At 42.1% G+C, this 18,065-nt stretch overlaps 1 protein-coding gene across 9 annotated transcripts in view; it reads left to right on the top strand.

Annotated features, from left to right (window-relative positions):
• The window catches only part of SV2B (synaptic vesicle glycoprotein 2B), a 192,342-nt gene that overhangs the window by 41,520 nt on the left and 132,757 nt on the right, over positions 1–18,065 (top strand). For 5 of the 9 annotated variants that reach the window (XM_078326824.1, XM_078326825.1, XM_017973290.4 and 2 more), the window contains exon 2: positions 4,891–5,004. The exons of the other annotated variants lie outside the window; for them this stretch is intronic. The gene's annotated coding sequence lies outside the window, so the exon portion shown is untranslated. The remainder of the gene's footprint in view (positions 1–4,890; positions 5,005–18,065) is intronic. 9 annotated transcript variants of the gene reach the window in all.

Genomic DNA, 18,065 nt, shown 5'->3' on the forward strand with positions numbered 1-18,065 from the left:
CTAATTTAAATTTAGCCACATGTAGCTGTGGGTTACTGTATTGGACAGCACAGTTCTAAATCAACCTGTCAGTTTATGGGAGACACAGGGGACAGAAAAACATGTTGAATGACATCACAGGAATGCAAACAGCAAAACAATTCTATTGGAACTGTTGTTGCCAGTCTGCATTCATGAATTCAACCAATTACAGATTGAAAATATTTGAAAAACAATGAATGGTTGCGTCTGTACTAAATGGGTACAGACTTTTTTTTTCTTTTTATTCCCAAAACAATATAGTATAGCAAAGATTTATATAGCATTTACATTATATTGGGTATTATAAATAATCTAAAGATGATTTGAAGTATACAGGAAGATGTGCATAGGTGATATGCAGATACTGTATCATTTTGTATGAGGGACTTGAGCTTCATGGGTTTTGGCATCTGCACGGGGTACTTGAACCAATCCTTCATGGTTACTGAGAGATGACTGTAGAGGACAAACGATCTGGTTTTATCAATAAATGAAGCACAATGAATAAAAAAGAGATAGCCTGGGAAACATATGAATTATTAAAGATAAGTGATATCAATGAATTATTAATACAAGATATAGAATGAATACAGATTCTGTTTTAAACAGTTAAACTAGTGAAATTATGAGAAGATTAGGGAAATACAAACCCTGATTGTATATTTAATGATGTTATAAAATTATCACTGTTTAGGTGTGGTAATGACATACTGATTATTTAAAAATAGAGTTCTATTCTTTAAAAATTGTTACTGATGTGTGTATGGCTAAAATCGTATGATGCTGTAATTCCAGCACTTTGGGAGGCCGAGGCAGGTGGATCACCCAAGGTCGGGAGTTCAAGACCAGTCTGACCAACATGGTGAAGCCTTGTCTCTACTAAAGTACAAAAAATTAGCCAGGCTTGGTGGCAGGTGCCTGTAATCCCAGGTACTTGGAAGGCTGAGGCAGTAGAATCACTTGAACCTGGGAGGCAGAGGTTGCAGTGAGCTGAGATTGCACCACTGCACTCCAGCCTGGGTGAGAAGAGCGAGATTCCAACTCAAAAGAAAGCATATGATGTTGGGATGTGTGTCAAAATCATGCAATGGTTGTGTGAACGGGAAGGAGGTTGGAGAACTGGGTTTGGTATAGATGATACGAGATTGGAATGAGTTGATAATTGTTCAGGCTGGCTTGTGGGTACATGGTAGTTCATTAAATTATTCTCTCTACTTTTGAATGTGCTTGGAAATTTTCAGAATAAAATGTTAAAAAAAATAAAAGAAGTAAGGAAAACTTCCAAGGAACCTCTCTTTAACCCCAAATAACAACAGCCATAATAGCAACAGGAGCAAAAATGCCACCCTTGAGCTAAAACCAGAGCTGAAAGTGGAGGCAGGGAAAGGTGTACAAATGGTGCCCGCAAAAGCGGGGTGAGGGCAAACACCACTATCAGTGCTGTGGTAAGGAGAGTACGCCTTGGGCCAAGGGCATGTGAAGCTGGAACCCCAGCTAAGGTGATCCCAGGTCCGCAGTGTCCCTGGGTCTCAGAGAAGGCAAAAGCTAATTCTGTCTGAAAGAGAGCACCCTCCTTTGGGAGGGATTCCTATGGATCAGGGTTAAACAAATAGGAGCAAACATTAGGATGAATGTAACAATTATCATCTAAACTGAGACACTTTTGAGGATGCAAGGAGGTACTAAGATAATGAACAGGTGTCAACTGGTTGTAAAGGACATAAATTAAGATTGTCCTGGAGAAACCAAGCCACATGGTCCCTCTGGTAGCCAAGGAAGGAAAGAAGATCCAGCCACTCTGTTCTTAGAGTTTGGTGACAGTGAGAGCCTGCGTCTCAGCCCAGATCACTGGGAAGTTGAACGCATGCTCTGGGTCAGTGATTCTCAAAGTGTGGTCCTTGGACCAGTAGCATCAGCATCACCTGGGAGCTTGCTAGAAATGCAAGCTCTTGGGTCCTTCCCCAGACCTAATAAATCAGAAACTCGGGGGATGGACCCAGTAGGTGATTCTGATACACCAAGTTTGAGAACCACTGATGTAGGCGAACATTTATGAGCTGGTGTCTGCCCAACTATTAATAAACATTCCACGAGTATCACAATGCTCACGAAGTTTTCTTCAAGGTAATAGCAGCTAGGAAGAAAGTTACATTTTCTCAGTCCTTAACATTTTAATGGTACCAGGTAATTCTATAAATAAAGTCTAGTGAAAGTCATTCATCAATTATCCATTAAGAAGGATTTAAAAATAATAAAAATGCCTTTTACCATTTTCTATCTCAAAAGTCTAGTGCTTCTCCCAGAGGAGGAGAACAAAAATATCACCTTCTCAAAGGAAGTTTTAATTACATATATATCTCTTCTGTGTCTTCTGTTCATGGAGTTCCTCCAAATTAAATTTCCATACACTTCTGGATGAAACTCGTCCCTAGTTAGGACTAGCTCATTCATTAGATCTGCTTCCGTTTAACCTGGGGTCTGAGGAGTAGCCCGTTGCTGTTCTCTTTAATCTCCTCCAATAGAGTGGAGAGCATGACTGATGGGTCAGTTTTTCTTTCCACACTAGGCTTCCTGGACTAACCAGGACTGGGTGTGGGTGGGACATATACTAGATACTTTTGTGGCTTAAAAAACCACCTTCTGTTAAAGGCATGCCTCTGTTTGTCTCGAAGAACTTTCTGGCATGGCTCAGTGGCACTTATCGCCTCTGTATTCAGCATAATAGAATGAGCTCTTGTTGATTAGGCCTTTCTGAGGGTTGATAAACACGCACATGCACACACGTGCACACACACACGCCAACACACATGCAGAGAGATAGAAGACTCTCTGCTTTTTTATGGCCACAGGCACCTAACAGAAATCACATAGCCTCAGATGAACATATGTTAACACTAAGACTCTCCACACTTCTTCCTACTTCTCTTAAAATAGAACTGTTATCATAATGGAAGCCAGAAGTGCTGCAAGCACTCAGGTGGTAGGGCTGATTGCTAAGAGCGGCACAGGATCGCACTGTTTCTGATACTCCACTTCTGGATCTGACTACATTGTTTGGACACCATTTTTTAAAAATAGCCCTTTCTTCCACCCAGTTCCCACTAGGATTTTCTTCAGTAGGTCTGCATTGAGGCCTGAGAAACTCCAATTTTGGAAGGGTGCTTAGGGAATTTCTGATGTACAGCTCGAGTTGGGACCTGCCAATGCTGAGTTAGAGCTGTTCTAGTGAGGGCTGAGTGTTTCCAGATTTTTGTTGGCATCATCTACAGTGCCTTGCAGAGCAGGGTGTTGCTCTTCTTCAGGAAGACTTGACGTTTTCGGGAGCATCTTTGTAGTTTAGCATTCTAACCTATTCCTAATACAGCTGGTAAGTGAGTTCATTGAGGTGTCCCTGTCAAGGGTGCAGAGAGGTTCCCCTTTGAGGACCAGCTGTGAGACTTTGAGCAAATTACCGAACTCCTGCAAGCCTCCCTTTGATGATCTAAAGAGTGGTAAGGGTAATATCTACTCAAGAGGGCTCTTGTGAAGATTAAATGAGAGAATATTAGTAAAAGGCTTAGCCTACTGCCTGGCACACAGCAAGTGCTTAATAAATCATTTGTATTATTATTTTTTTTAAGGGTTCAAGCCAATAGAGTTGACAAATAGCTTTTTTTTTTTTTGGACAGAGGTCACACTTTGGCAATAGTTTTTTCTGCTAATGGATATTACAGAAAGTTACATTCAGAGAGATAGATGCTGTATCTGAAAGCATATATGTTTCCCGTCATATACGGGAAATGGCAGTAAAGAACATAGGAGCGAGGATCCTCAGAACTCCTAAGCAGAGAAATGGCACAAAGAGAGCAGGGAGGCAGAGAGGTAAGATACATGGCTTTGCAGGATCTCAGTTTAGCCTAGATGTTAGCTGGAGGCCCTGAATCTTAAGAGCTGGATATGATGAGATCACACTCTACACTCTGGAAAAGTCCAAGATTTCTTGCATTTCACAGGCATCTTCAAAAGTCCCCCTTGATCCTGACTTCTGCTTATTCTCAACTGCTCCCATCCTGTCTCTAAGATCCCCGTTGCTGTTGCTGGCCTCATGGCCTCGCTGCTCCCTTCCCTCCCCTGTCTCATTTCCATGCTTAGTCCGTCCAGTTCACTTCAAACGAAGAACAATTTAATTCCCGCTTTTGCCACCTTTTCTCTTGTTAACTCATGCTGTCTGGGTGTCTGCTGCCCCAAGTGACATTTCAAGATATTTTCTTGAAACAAGAGAACAACTTCCTGAAAGAAATAATGATGCTTGCTCTTAAGTAGTAATTCCTGTCTCCCTCCAAACCTAAATATTTGAGTAATGAGATGCAGAGCAAGTACAGGATGATTATGCAGGTGGTGGTGTTAGTGATGGAGAGAAAGACTGATCAGGAGATATTTAAGAGATTATAAGATCCCATGACAAATTGATCATATAAGAAAAACAGAAGGAAGGGGAAGGAAGGGAACCAACGTTTATTGAATGCACAACATTTATTGAATAGGGTTATTGAATTAACAACAATCCTATTCTATTAGTTTTATCCCAACTCTCGAAGCAATGGAAATGGAGGGGCCAAATAATATGCCCAAGGCCACTCAGACAGTAAATGGAAGATCCAGGATCCAGCCAAGGTGTGATTTAAAACCCTGTATTCTTTGCATTGTATTCTTAATCACTTATACTTCTACCATAGAGGACAGTAGGGTCCACTCTAAACTCCGTTCAGTTTAACACTGATTTGAACTTAATTCAACAAGAAAATCATTTTTATATAAAAATAAAGTTTAGCATATGCTCTTATTTTTTATAGCTTGCAATTCGCATCATTGCATGCGTCTTTCTTTCAGTGTTTCTCAGGCGCATGGAGCAGAATCTGCTGCTGCTTCAGTGTAAAGGCGGCTCCTCTTACTTGCAAAAGCACAACCAGTGGCTGGGAGTTCCAGGGAGGCTGTTTCCCAACTGTGAGTGCTGTCCAGGGGTAGACTGGGTGGGCCCACTCTCATGGGAGGTATGAATATTTAAGCAAAGACTGGAGGACTGCTTGGTTGGGGTGTTGCTGTGGGAATCTGAATTTGGATGGTAGGGTCCCACATAGGGCTGTCCATAAGAACCGCTTGGGGAAGGCATGTTCAAAATACAGATGCCTGGGTTCTGTTAGAGACGATCCAGTATGTGTAGAATGGCTCAGAGGCCTTTCAGATGTGTTCCCCAGTTGATTATCATGCACACCTGGGACCACCGAAACAGGTTGCCATTCACTCTTTTTCCATTTGCCCCGAGAATACTTGCTGGTGGCTCTTGGAGCTGCAGCATGTACCCTGAGACAACTTTGCTACAAAATATCTCGCTTTTATTATTATTTTTGCATGGCTCTAGTGTCTTGACTTTGGAAACAAAAGACATCATTCTATTAATAGCATTCTGTCTTTAGTAGTGGTATTTCCATTTATAAAATATAGTAATTCTCGATCGCTCAAAGTGTCAAATCCAGAAAATGCAGCATTCCTGTGTGTAATGTTAATATCATTCTTGAACAATTGCTGGCTGAAGATTCATTTGATAAATCTGATTTTTCTGAAATAGATGATGATTCAGACGATTCTGATGTTTGTTCTTTTTAGAAATAATTCCAGGAACAGTTTTTATATTTTATTTTCATATTGAAAATTGGTCAGATTTGCTTCAGCTTCAAAGAGCATGTTTATGCAAAATTAATTGAGCAGTGGCAGTATTTTTTCCTAAATGGGTAAAGTTCCCTTGGTTCTTTAGAGTCTGTCTTCTAGTATGGGAGGGAGAGTCTTATAGTCTTTAAGACATAATGCTCTGTCCATGTAGGCAGTGATAACTGGTCAAACATGATTTCTATTTCATTCTTGGAGAGGGTAAATACCGAGCTGCCTTTAAAATATCTGGGTTATACATTCTCTTCATAATGGAAAATGTTATTTACTCTAGTAGTACTTGTTGGTGATGCCAGCAGACCACACATATTTTACTTTGAAGAGGCCAGATAATGTTTATACACCTGCAGGAATAGGAAGAGGAATCGAGATAGGATTCCTGCTGATATATGTACTTACAAAAAACGGAAGAGTAAACAGGACTGGAATGGTTTGAGGAATGTAACACGCTAAAATATACTTGGTGTGCTTGAAGCAGAAAAAGAAAACTCAAGGGATTCAGTGACAAATGTATGTTTTCTGGGCCTTGAGTAACATGCTGGCCAATATCTCTCCAGCTCTTGAGTTGAAACATTCATGATTTTTTTAGAAAAAGAATTTGCTTATTCTTCCCCAAATAGATGGATACTGGTAAGAAATAATGAAAAAATACTGAATGCCAGGAAAAGGACATGCAATTTTTCCATCCTTCTGCTATAATGCTTTCTTTTTTATTTATTGAGACGGAGTTTCGCTCTTGTTACCCAGGCTGGAGTGCAATGGCGCGATCTCAGCCCACTGCAACCTCCGCCTCCTGAGTTCAGGCAATTCTCCTGCCTCAGCCTCCAGAGTAGCTGGGATGCCCAGCTAATTTTTTGTATTTTTAGTAGAGACGGGGTTTTTCCATGTTGACCAGATGGTCTTGATCTCTTGACCTCGTGATCCACCCGCCTTGGCCTCCCAAAGTGCTGGGATTACAGGTGTGAGCCACCGTGCCCAGCCTTATAATGCTTTCTTAATAACTGATGTGTGCATCTTTTCTGGTGGTGAAAGACCTTTACTTAAAGAGAGATAGCAGATGGATGAAGCTGAGAGACTTGCTGAGTTTGTGGCCAGCTCAGAGGCATTGACCACCAAACCATTTGCTTTCCAGCAGCAGGACACCTCTCAGAAGAGGACACAGGATAGGGCTGCCGTGTCTCCTCTGCTTCTCTTACCTTATTCCATGCCACTCAGCCTTCTTTGGCAGCCAGCCTATTTCTCATTTTTAAGTAGGAGGGTTCTATAATTGACTTCAACCTATTTCTACTGTGTTAATTAATGTGTGCATACAGAAGGTTGCTGTTTTCCCTTAAGGTGTGATGAATAGGACTTTTTTTTTTTTTTAATATAAGTCACTTAGAGCTTTAGCAGATGTAGCAGTTCACTTTGGGAAACATTAACATTGAATAGCAAGACATAATAAATTCCTTATTTATTGATTGATTGATTATTTTTTTGAGATCCATGTCACTCTGTTGCCCAGGCTGGAGGGCAGTGGTGTGATCTTGGCTCATTGAAACATCCGCCTGCTGGGTTCAAGCAATTCACCTGCCTCAGCCTCCTGAGTAGCTGAGGACTATAGGTGTGCGCCACCATGTCTGGCTAATTTTTTGTATTTTTAGTAGAGATGAGGTTTCACCATGCTGGCCAGGCTGGTCTTGAATTCCTGACCTCGTGATCCACCGCATTGGCCTCCCAAAGTGTTGGAATTACAGGTGTGAGCCACTGCACTCGGCCAATAAATTCTTTTTCCTTTTAAATTTAATTTTTATTTTAAGTTCAGGGGTACATGTGCAGGTTTGTTATATAGGCAAACTTGTATCGTGGGGGTTTGTTGTACAGATTATTTCATCACCCAGGTTATTGAGCCTGGTACCCATTAGTTACTGTTCCTGACCCTTTCCCTCCTCCCACCCTCCACCCTCCACCCTCCAATAGGCTTCAGTGTGTGCTGTTCCTCAACATGTGTCCCTGTGTTCTCATCAGTTAGCTCTCACTTATAAGTGAGAACATGCAATATTTGGTTTTCTATTCCTGCATTAGTTTGCTAAGAATAATGGCTTCCAGCTCTATCCATGTTCCTGAAAAGGATATGATCTCATTCTGTTTTCATGGCTGCATAGTATTCCCTGGTATATATGTACCTCGTTTTCTTTATTCAGTCTACCACTGATGGGCATTTAGGTTGATTCCATGTCTGTGCTACTGTGAATCATTGCTGCAATGAACATACATGTACATATGTTTTTATAATAGAATGATTTATATTTCTTTGGGTGCATACTCAGTAATGAGATTGCTGGGTTGAACAGTATTTCTGTTTTCAGGTCTTTGGGGAATTGTCACACTGTCTTTCACAATGGCGTAACTAATTTACATTTCCACCAACAATGTATAAGCATTTGTTATTTTTTGACTTTTTAGTAATAGCCATTCTGACTGGTGTGAGATGATATCTCATTGTGGTTTTGATTTGCATTTTTCTAAGCTTCTCTTCATGTGATTATTGGCTGCATTTATTTCTTCTTTTGAAAAGTATCTGTTCATGTCCTTTGTCCACTTTTTAATGAGGTTTATTTTCTTATAAATTTGTTTAAGTTCCTTATAAATGCTGAATGTTAGACCTTAGTCAACTGCACAGTTTGCAGAAATATTCCCCCATTCTGTAAGTCATCTGTTCACTCTGTTGATAGTTTTCTTTGCTGTGCGGAAGCCCTTTAGTTTAATGGGTCCCATTTGTCAACTTTTGCTTTGGTTGCCATTGCTTTTGGTGTCTTCATCATAGAATCTTAGCCCATTCTTTTGTCCATAATGGTATTGCCTAGGTTGTCTTCCAGGGTTTTTATAATTTTGGGGTTTACATTTATATCTTTAATATACCTTGAGTTAATTTTTGTGTATGATGTAAGGAAGGGATCCAGTGTAAATCTTCTGCATATGTCTAGCCAGTTATACCAGAACCATTTATTGAATCCATTCCCCATTACTTGTTTTTTGTCAGGTTTGTCAAAGATCAGATAGTTGTAGTGTGTGGTCTTATTCCTGGGCTCTATTCTGTTATTTTGGTCAGTGTGTCTGTTTTTGTTACTGTAGCCCTGTAGTATAGTTTGAAGTCAGGTAGCATGATGCCTCTGGCTATGTTCTTTTTGCTTAGGATTGACTTGGCTATGTGGGCTCTTTTTTGATTCTGTATAAATTAAATTTTTTCTTGTTTTGTGAAGAATGTCAGTAGTTTAATAGCAATAGCATTGACAAAGCTTAGAGGACTTGCTGAGTTTTTGGCCATTATAGAATTTAATCTATAAATTGCTTTGAGCAGTATGGCCATTTTAATGACATTGCTGAGTTTGTGGCCATTATAGAATTGAATGCTGAGTTTGTGAGTCATTATAGAATTGAATCTAAAAATTACTTTGGGCAGTATGGCCGTTTAAATGATGTTGATTCTTCCTATCCAGAAGGATGAAATGTTTTTTCATTTAGGTTTGTCTCATCTCTGATTTCTTTGAGCAGTGTTAGTAGTTTTCCTTGTAGAGATCTTTTACCTCTCTAGTTAGCTGTATTCCTACGTATTTTATTTTATTCTTTGACACAGCTAATTCTACTGGGTAAACTCTACCAGCGACTACAGTATAAAAAGCCATCTACAGACCCCCTCTGGGCTCTCTATGGGCACTAGAAAACTGTGAACAAAGTTGAAGGGACCTGTCCAATGACAGTCAGACCACGATCTGAATCTGAACACCACATTATAGTGACTGTGTGATTTTTGGTAAGTCACTTAACCTCTCAGAGTCTTGTTTGCTCATTCATAAATGGTGCACAGAATGCCTCCTTTGATCAAGAGTGACTCATGCAATGTTTGCAAAGCTTCTGAGCCATAGAACTCAATTCATGAGCCTACGCGTTGGCTGTAAGCATTCATCCCATTAGACAGTCAGTATCCTTGAGAGTAGAGATGATGTCTTATTTATTTATGTCTCCAGTGCCTAATAACAATAGGAACTCATATTTATTGAAAGAACAAAAAATGAATTTGTCTTATTTGATTAGCAATCTTTACAACTGTGCAGTGACTCTTGCTGGGGTGTAGATAACTCTTTAGCCCTAAACTCTTCACCTGTCTCTGTCCCTAAAGGAATTCGGACCTATCACCCAGACTTTCTTAACCCCCTTGGCAGAGTGTTGGCTTGCCAGTCCACAGAACCTACCGCCTAGAATTACACTATCCCTTCTTGCACGGGAGTCCTCTGAGATGCGGGGTGGATGCAAATCTTTGCAGAGATGCTGGTGGTCCAGCTTGCCCAGACGTGCCATGCAGCCACTCCCATCTTGGGTCATGTCATGTCAGTGCCAGTGCTACAGACAAGCAAGGCATGAGGGGCAGCAGGTTTTTTTCCTGCTTTCAGAGACCTCTATCCATCCTCTGCTTCTGTGCTTCTTTCCTAGCCCAGGGGAATCTCTTTTTAGTCTGAGTGAGATCAGTTTCCCTTTTCTGCTCTTTGAGGCACTCAGTACATCGCTAGAATCCCTCTTTCCTCAAGGCTGTAGGCTTTAGGAATATACAAGCCAGAAACAGTTTCAGGTTTATTTTTTGATTTATTTTCTGCTCTGACTAAACCTCTCCTGGATATCAAACATGTAAGACTCATTGCTTGCCTGAATCCGGGAAGGGAGAGTTAATATCTTAAAATGCTATAGGTCTAGTGCCTAGGAGGAAACAGTTAGGTATTGGGGACTAGTCTTACCAGGGATGGCAAATGTTATAGGACTTTAGGGGATATTAATTCCTTACGATTGTGAGATGGTGAAACTCCAGGTATCATCGCAGCATTTAAGACAGGAAAAAGGATGGGAAAAACAACAGCTTTCTCTTTCTTTCTTTCTGTCTTTCTTTCTCTCTCTCTTTCTTTCTTTCTCTCCCTCTCTCTCTTTCTTTCTTTCTTTCTCTCCCTCGCTCTCTTTCTTTCTTTCTTTTTTTGAGGTGGAGTCTCACTCTGTCACTCAGGCTGGAGTGCAGTGGTGTGATCTCAGCTCACTGCAACCTGTACCTCCTGGGTTCAAGCGATTCTCCTGCCTCAGCCTCCCAAGTAGCTAGGATTACAAGCATGTACCACCACACCTGGTTAATTTTTGTATTTTTAGTAGAGACAGGGTTTCACCATGTTGGCCAGGCTGTTCTCGAACTCCTGACCTTGTGATCTGCCTGCCTTGGCCTCCCAAAGTGCTGGAGTACAGACATGAGACACCGCATCTGGCCTGTTCCCTTACAATAAGAAATGAAATTTCATTTTAGAGCCCCTCTGCCTCTCTGAGACTTTTTATAATGTATCATTGACCAAAATTGGGTCACATAGCACAGGAAGCAGGAAAAGCAAACACTGGGTTTCCAGCCTCAATGTGGGGAGACAGCAAGTGAGAAGAGGTGAGGCATGCTGTTGGGTTAGTCCATGTCAGTCTGGGCCCCCACAGAAGCAGATCTTTAAACAGGGCTTCAAAAGCAATTGGTGTGTTTGAGTGTGAAGTAAAGCCTGGTAAAGTGGTGAGAAAGTGAGATGAAAAGGAGAAGCCACGAATATTAGCCTGGGTTCTCTGAAGAAACACAGTCAATAGGGAATGTTTATATGAAATATACACACATATAATACATATTGTACATATGCATACATCTGACACACATACACATATACAAACATGTATAAAGGGATTTACTATAATGAATTGACTCACATGATTTTGGAGGCAGAGAAATGCAAGATCTGTATTTGGCAAGCTGGAAACCCAGGAGGGCTGATGGTGTAAGTTCCAGTCCGAATCCACATCTGAAGGCAGGAGAAGACTGATATCCCAGCTCAAAGGCAGTTGGGCTGAGAGAGGGAATCTTTCTTTTCTTTTCTCTTCTCTTTTCTTTTCTTTTGACAGAGTCTTGCTCTGTCTCCAGGCGCCAGACTGGAGTGCAGGGGTGCAATCTCGGCTCATGGCAACCTCCACCTCCTGGGTTCAAGCGATTCTCCTGCCTCAGCCTCCTGAGTAGCTGGGACTACAGGTGCCTGCCACCATGCCCAGCGAATTTTGTATTTTAGTACACATAGGGTTTCACCCTGTTGGTCAGGATGGTCTTGACCTCACGATCTGCCTGCCTTGGCCTCCCAAAGTGCTGGGATCACAGGCCTGAGCCACTGCGCCAGGAGGAATTCCTTCTTACCTAGCCTTTGTTGTATTCAGGCCTTCAATGAACTGGGTAAATCCCACTCACGTTGGGAGGGAGCCTTCTGTTTTACTCAGTTTGCTAATTCAAATGTTAATCTCACCCAGAAACATGATCACAGACACATCCAGAATAACATTTAACCAATGTCTGGGCACCCTATGGCCCGATCACATTGACCAGGACAGAGGGCCTTTGTCAGTTTGGCTACCACCATGGGCAGCCAGCTCGTAATCTTGTTGGAGTGACTTCAGGATCTAGTGTAAAATATATAGAATCGTGCTATCTCACTTTTACCAATCATTGGTTGAGGGCTGCTGGGGATTGAAATCCCTGATACTCTGTCCTGCTCATGACTGGCAGATGGGCTTTGGTCTGAGGATGCCTTAGGCAAAGCAGTGCTGGTTCTGGCCATCGGAAGTCCAGAGGTGGTTGTTTAGTAGTAAGATGAGGGAATATGAGTGGGCACTGATGGTATCGGTTGCCCCAGCTGACAGAGTCCACCACACAGGGTGTAGTAAAGCACTTGGATGTTCAGTAAATGCTTTTTGATTTTTTTAAAATGTAAAGCTGGTGATTGATTCTAAGTCTCAGATATTTTGACCTGTAGGACTTGATCTCAGAAAAGAAATTGTGCTCTTAGGACATTTTCTGTGGGGAAAACCCTGAAAGAATGAGGATCTTGCGGGGAGAAGCTTAAGTGATTGAACTGTTGACCTTACAGCCTGAACCACTGGGAGCCGCACTTTTAGTCTCTCCATCTTGGACGTGGTTTGGCACTTGAAGGGAGGGCAGATCCCATTGTCTTCTGTAGCTTTCAAATTCATTCTTGGCCAGAGTGGTGCTATTTGGTGTTCTCATGTGAAAAAACAGGCTCAGGGAAGGATTTGCCCAGGTCACCAAGCTGCAAACATCAGCATAAAACACAGGGAAGCCTGATGATAAAACTGATACCTGTTCCATGATACTTGGTGGTTCCCTCCCAGGAAGATGACCTTTCATATGTGCCACAGAAATTAATAATGTTATAATTATACGCAGTTTCTTGTGCTGACTCACTTCCAGGCCTGTGGCATAAAGTTCTTCTGATGGGAGTATGTAGCACTGACCCTCTGACATCCTCTCTCTCTGTCCCTGTCTTTCTGTCTTTATATTGCTCTTTGGTCAGGTGTATACAGCTGCTGGTAGGGTTCGGTGTCACGTTCTTGAGCTGATCAAGTCAGCTCTCGCTGGGCTGAACCATACTCTTGAGGTATTGATATTTCCTCCTGAATTATTAACTTTCAGAGAGCTGATAATATATGTGTTGGAAAAACATTAGTTGCAAATAAAACTTGGCTCTCTTTTGTCCTTCAGTTATTGAAATTAATACACACATGGAGTTGTTTGTGAATGCCCCTCTTCTTCTTTGGACTTGTTCCTGATCCCTAGCTTCTGCTGGAGGGAGGACCAGCTGTCCATGTTTCTGCCTCAGTGTCGGCTTCCACAGGCAGCAGCGGGGAGGGGCACAAATTGTAAGGAAACCAGTTCTATCCTATCGTGTTTTCTGTCTTAGGAATTTAGTTATGAGGATCTGAGAGATTGAAATAGTCATACTGTGGCAAATCGTGCTGCAAAATCACGTCTGAGCCTTAGCTATGGGGGCAGAGGAGCTTGTAGTGAGCAGAGAGCAGGCAGATGCTTGTGGGGAAGCAGAGACAAGAGAACAGATGGCTCTGTAGGGAAGGAGTTTTGAATTCTGCACCCCCACCCCTCTACTCCTGGGCTAGACTTTTCTCCCCTTGCCGAAGAGACTCCCATGATTATGATGAAAGAAACCCCCCTTACACATGTAGCCTGGGAGGGGACATGGGTTCCTTTCCATCCAGATGATCTTCAGTCAAGACGATTTAGGGGTGAGCCCGTGGGCTTCGGCCATGAAGCTTCCTCACCGTGAAGGTGGAGCTCTGCCCGGTGCTGAGATGGAAAACTAACAGTTAAGCACACATGTGCACATTCCAGCCTGTGTGTTTATTCACAAAACAGATCAGGGCCAAAACTCCTAATTGAAACAAAACAAAAGCACAACCATCTAAAGAGAGAAACCATGTCATTAATGGTTACACAGAAAAGGTGAGTCAAATTACCAGGTGGTTTCCATAGAAAAGGTAAACTGCACCTTGATGATTTGGCTATAATACCCCTAGGGAGCAAGTTGTGATTTGTTTGTTTATTTTAAAAGATAAACAGTAACTCTAAAAGTCTGAATAATAAATTTTAAATATAAACCACTGTAGCCTAATGAGCCTAAGGTCACTAAGGACAAATCTACAGCCCAAGAAACTCGGATTTATTGATCCATTTTCGTGGTGGAGGCTGCATGCCAAAGAGCTGTTGGGCATCTCACCAAACACAGGGAAAGATATAATTATTCAACAGTTTTCAAGAATGCTCAAATTTAGGAAAAATGAAAATAAAGCTTAGAAGCAAAGCAGTGCTCAGTGTAGAGGGGTCTGGACTGTAAATTGAACCCAGGCTCCCATTTCCTTGGAAATGACAAAGTTAAGATAAATGTGAGTATTTTCATCAGGAACCCCTTATCTGAAGCTCTGTATCTGGGCTGAAAATCAATGCTGCTTCTCTGTGTCAAAGTGACTTAGATCTTCCAGGCAAGTGTGAGATGGTTCATTCTTACTCATACAATTTTCAGCAGTGAAGTTTCTGATAGTCACTGATTAGAGATCAAGCCTTTTCAGGATGCAAGAGAGCAGCAGTTACTCAAAGAAGGTTATTATGTGCAGTGTGTCCTTGGCAGAAATATCATTTCCTGGTATACTTTGGAACTAGCTTTATCTATGTCTGTTATCCTAGCCTGATGAATGTCAGGACAAATTTTTATTTTGTCAATCTGAGTTAATTTTTACTTTTTAAAAAGTTTTGAGGCTTTTTGTGGGAGAATGAGTCAGGGCTCTTTGTTTTTCCCAGAACTTGTGAATAGATTTTTCTGAAACTTGGGAGAACTTGCAGCTATTCTCTATGAACACACATGGTTAATGGTGTTTGGGGGAGCTAGGTGGGAGCTGCCAGCCTTGCTGATACCGCAGCTGGAATTTCCCAGCCTTGAGAGGTGGCGTAACTCAGGGCACTGTTCCCACCTTTGAGTCTCTTGGGCTTCACTTTCCTGATCTTTCTCCATATGAGAAAACATGTACTATTATTTACTTATTTTTTTTGGATGTTCAATCAAAAAAATATGTAAGTATTTGATGCTGATACAGTATTTTTTAATTTAAAATGAGGCAAATCCTTTTGTGCCTTTTGAGTTTTCCTTTCAAGCTATGTGCCTCTATTATCTATTTAAAGAATAACTTTTTAAAAATTAAAAGAATGATTTAAGAACTGTACACATAGGGACAAGACATAAGCTGCATCAATGGGATCCTAGATCCTCTTTCTCCAAGGGCAGCCCATTCTTGATTCTTTATTCTTAATTTTTAAGAAGTGGATTTATATGTGCTTAAATCGATGCAGTGCTTAAATAGATGCATTGCAAAGTAAAGCCTTTAATCACTACCATAATGGGAAAAACAGTATTGCTTACATGTATTCAAAGTAACCATAGAAAAGAAATCAAATGATGACTGGTATCACTTTTTTAAATCATCTATTGCTTGTCAAATTATGTAAGATTGAGGCTTTTCTTGCCTTTAAAAACGGGGATGTGGGGTGAGGAAGATACTAGCAAATGTCTGAAAGAAAACAACTTTCTGATCTTCCTTTCACCCCACAGCACCAACTAAGACTTTCTCCATGATAGAATTGGAAAGATAAAGGAGTTAAAAGAGGTCTGACCTGTTCCAGGTATCTTACTCCATTTTGTGCTTTCATAACAAAATACCTGTGACTGGGTAATTTACGAACAATAGAAATCTGTTTCTCACGGTTCCGAAGGCTGAGAAGTCCATGATCATGGTGCCAGTAGATTCGTGTCTGGAGAGGGAATCTCTGCTTCCAAGTTGGTGCCTTCTAAGATGATGCTGGGTTCTCATGTGATGGAAATGGTGAACTCTGCCCTCACATGCAGAAGGGCTAAAGGGATGAATGCTGTGTCCTCACATGGCAGAAGAGTTGGAAGGATCAGACAGCTCTCTGAAGCCTCTTTTAGAAGGACATTAATCCCATTCACAAGGGTGGAACCCCCATGACTTAATTGCTCCATCTCCACCTCTTCATACTATCACCTAGGGGTTAAATTCCACCATTGACTTTTGGCGGGATATGTATATTTGAACCATAGCACCAGGATTCACTATTGGACCACCCCACACCATCTCTGGTGCCAACAAGACTGTGTGTCCACTCTTGGAAAATGAGCATTGCACTTTGGGAGCTCTGGCTGCACAGTCACCGGCTCAGGATGCAATCAGGTGTCACCACGGTTTGGGTGTGTGTCATTGGGCCAGGCATTTAGCTCCCCAAGGCTCAGTTTCCCTATCCTTCATGGGGATAGTCATTGTTATTAATTCTTATGATTGCTTTGAGGATTTAATGATCTGATTCATGGAAACCTGTTAGCACCATGTCTGTCATACACAGTTTTCCACAGCTCTGAGCTAGGATGCTGAGATAAGCTTGTGCCATGCACCTGCCAAGGGCTTGTGCCTGGGTGGGTTTTAGAGGTCACATCTGGGTCACAAAGGAGCCAGGAGGGGGAAGTCAAGCTGACTGCTGAGGGTCAGTTCCTATTGTGGCAAATGGTAAGAGTCAGGCTGGAGACAAAGGTCAAAGAACTATGTCAGGCCAGGGACAGGGGCAATAATGGAACATCTACCAAGAGTCAAGACACAGTTTCTCTGCAAATGTAGACAAGTCTATGCTGAGGTGTGTCTGAGATTTCCCCTAGTCTCCTGTGTATGGGGGACATCCTGATTAAGGGAGACACAGCTTCTCTAATCCTCAGCTCCCAAGAGACAGTTATGTTTAGGGCCACTGGTCTCATCTCTGGCAGAAGACTATTTGGGTGTCATGCATTCATCTTTTTGTAGGCCTTCTATGTGCTGGATACAGTGGCGGGCACTAGACATGGTAGCACAGAAACATGGTTGGCCAGGAAGGCTTAAGGTCAGGGGTCTAGGAGATACCAAGATTAAGTAAGAGAAATTGAGTATTGGATAGGCAGAGTGTGTAAGGAGCAGGGAGGGACGGAGGACGGGCAGAAGCCCAGACCTCACTTGGCTGTGTTGTGTCAGGAATTGGTCTCAGCATCTGTCCATATGCCTGCTTTGGGATGACTGACCTTATTTAGATACCAGCTTTTTGCAGATGTAATCAAGTTAATTTGAGGTCATGGTGGATTAGAGTGGGCCCTATTCCAATGACTGGTGTTCTTATAAGAAAAGGAATATTTAAATACAGAGACACACAGAGGGAAGATGGTCTCGTGATGACAGAAGTAGAGATTGGAGCAGTGAAGCTGTAAGGTATGGGCTGTCTGCAGCCAGCAGAAGCTAGGAAGAGACAAGGTAAGATAGTTTGTTTGGAGGGAGATGGCCCTGCTGACAGCTTGATTTTGGCTTCTGGGCTCCAGAAATGTGGGAGAATATATTTCTGTTGTTTTCAGCCACCCAGGTTTGCTGTACCCGAGAGTGTGGGTCCTTGGGGAAGTGCCAGTGAGCAGGATGAGGGTAAACAAGTGGAGTGAGGTCTCTGCCTTTCTGTACCTGTTGCTGATCTTTTGTCATGGATGAGTTCCTTTCCTCAAATGCCTGAATTATCCCAAAGTACCGCTTCTGGCCCCATCTCTGGGACTCTGATTCTTCCTAGTCATGGACCACTGTCCCTCCAGCTCTACCTTTCACTATATTAGAGAAGCCATAGAGAAGAGTAGGCAGGAGCCTGGGAGCAAAATGGGGAAAGGGAAGGGTGGGGTTAAAGTAGGAGGGGTAACTTGCAGGGGAGGAAGAAGGTGTAAAGAATGGAATCCTTTCTTTGCAGAGTCAAGAGCAGACCCCTTGTGTCTCAGGATCCTATGCCGGTGAGTCCTAACTGCAGATGGACATGGTACTGACACACCAGTTCTTTCCCAGCTCAGCCATTTTCTCTGCCTGGTCACCAGCTTATGGTTTTAGAAACA

The sequence above is a fragment of the Callithrix jacchus genome, chromosome 6 (genome assembly GCF_049354715.1).
Source record: "Callithrix jacchus isolate 240 chromosome 6, calJac240_pri, whole genome shotgun sequence".
In the NCBI taxonomy this organism is placed as follows: Eukaryota; Metazoa; Chordata; class Mammalia; order Primates; family Cebidae; genus Callithrix; species Callithrix jacchus.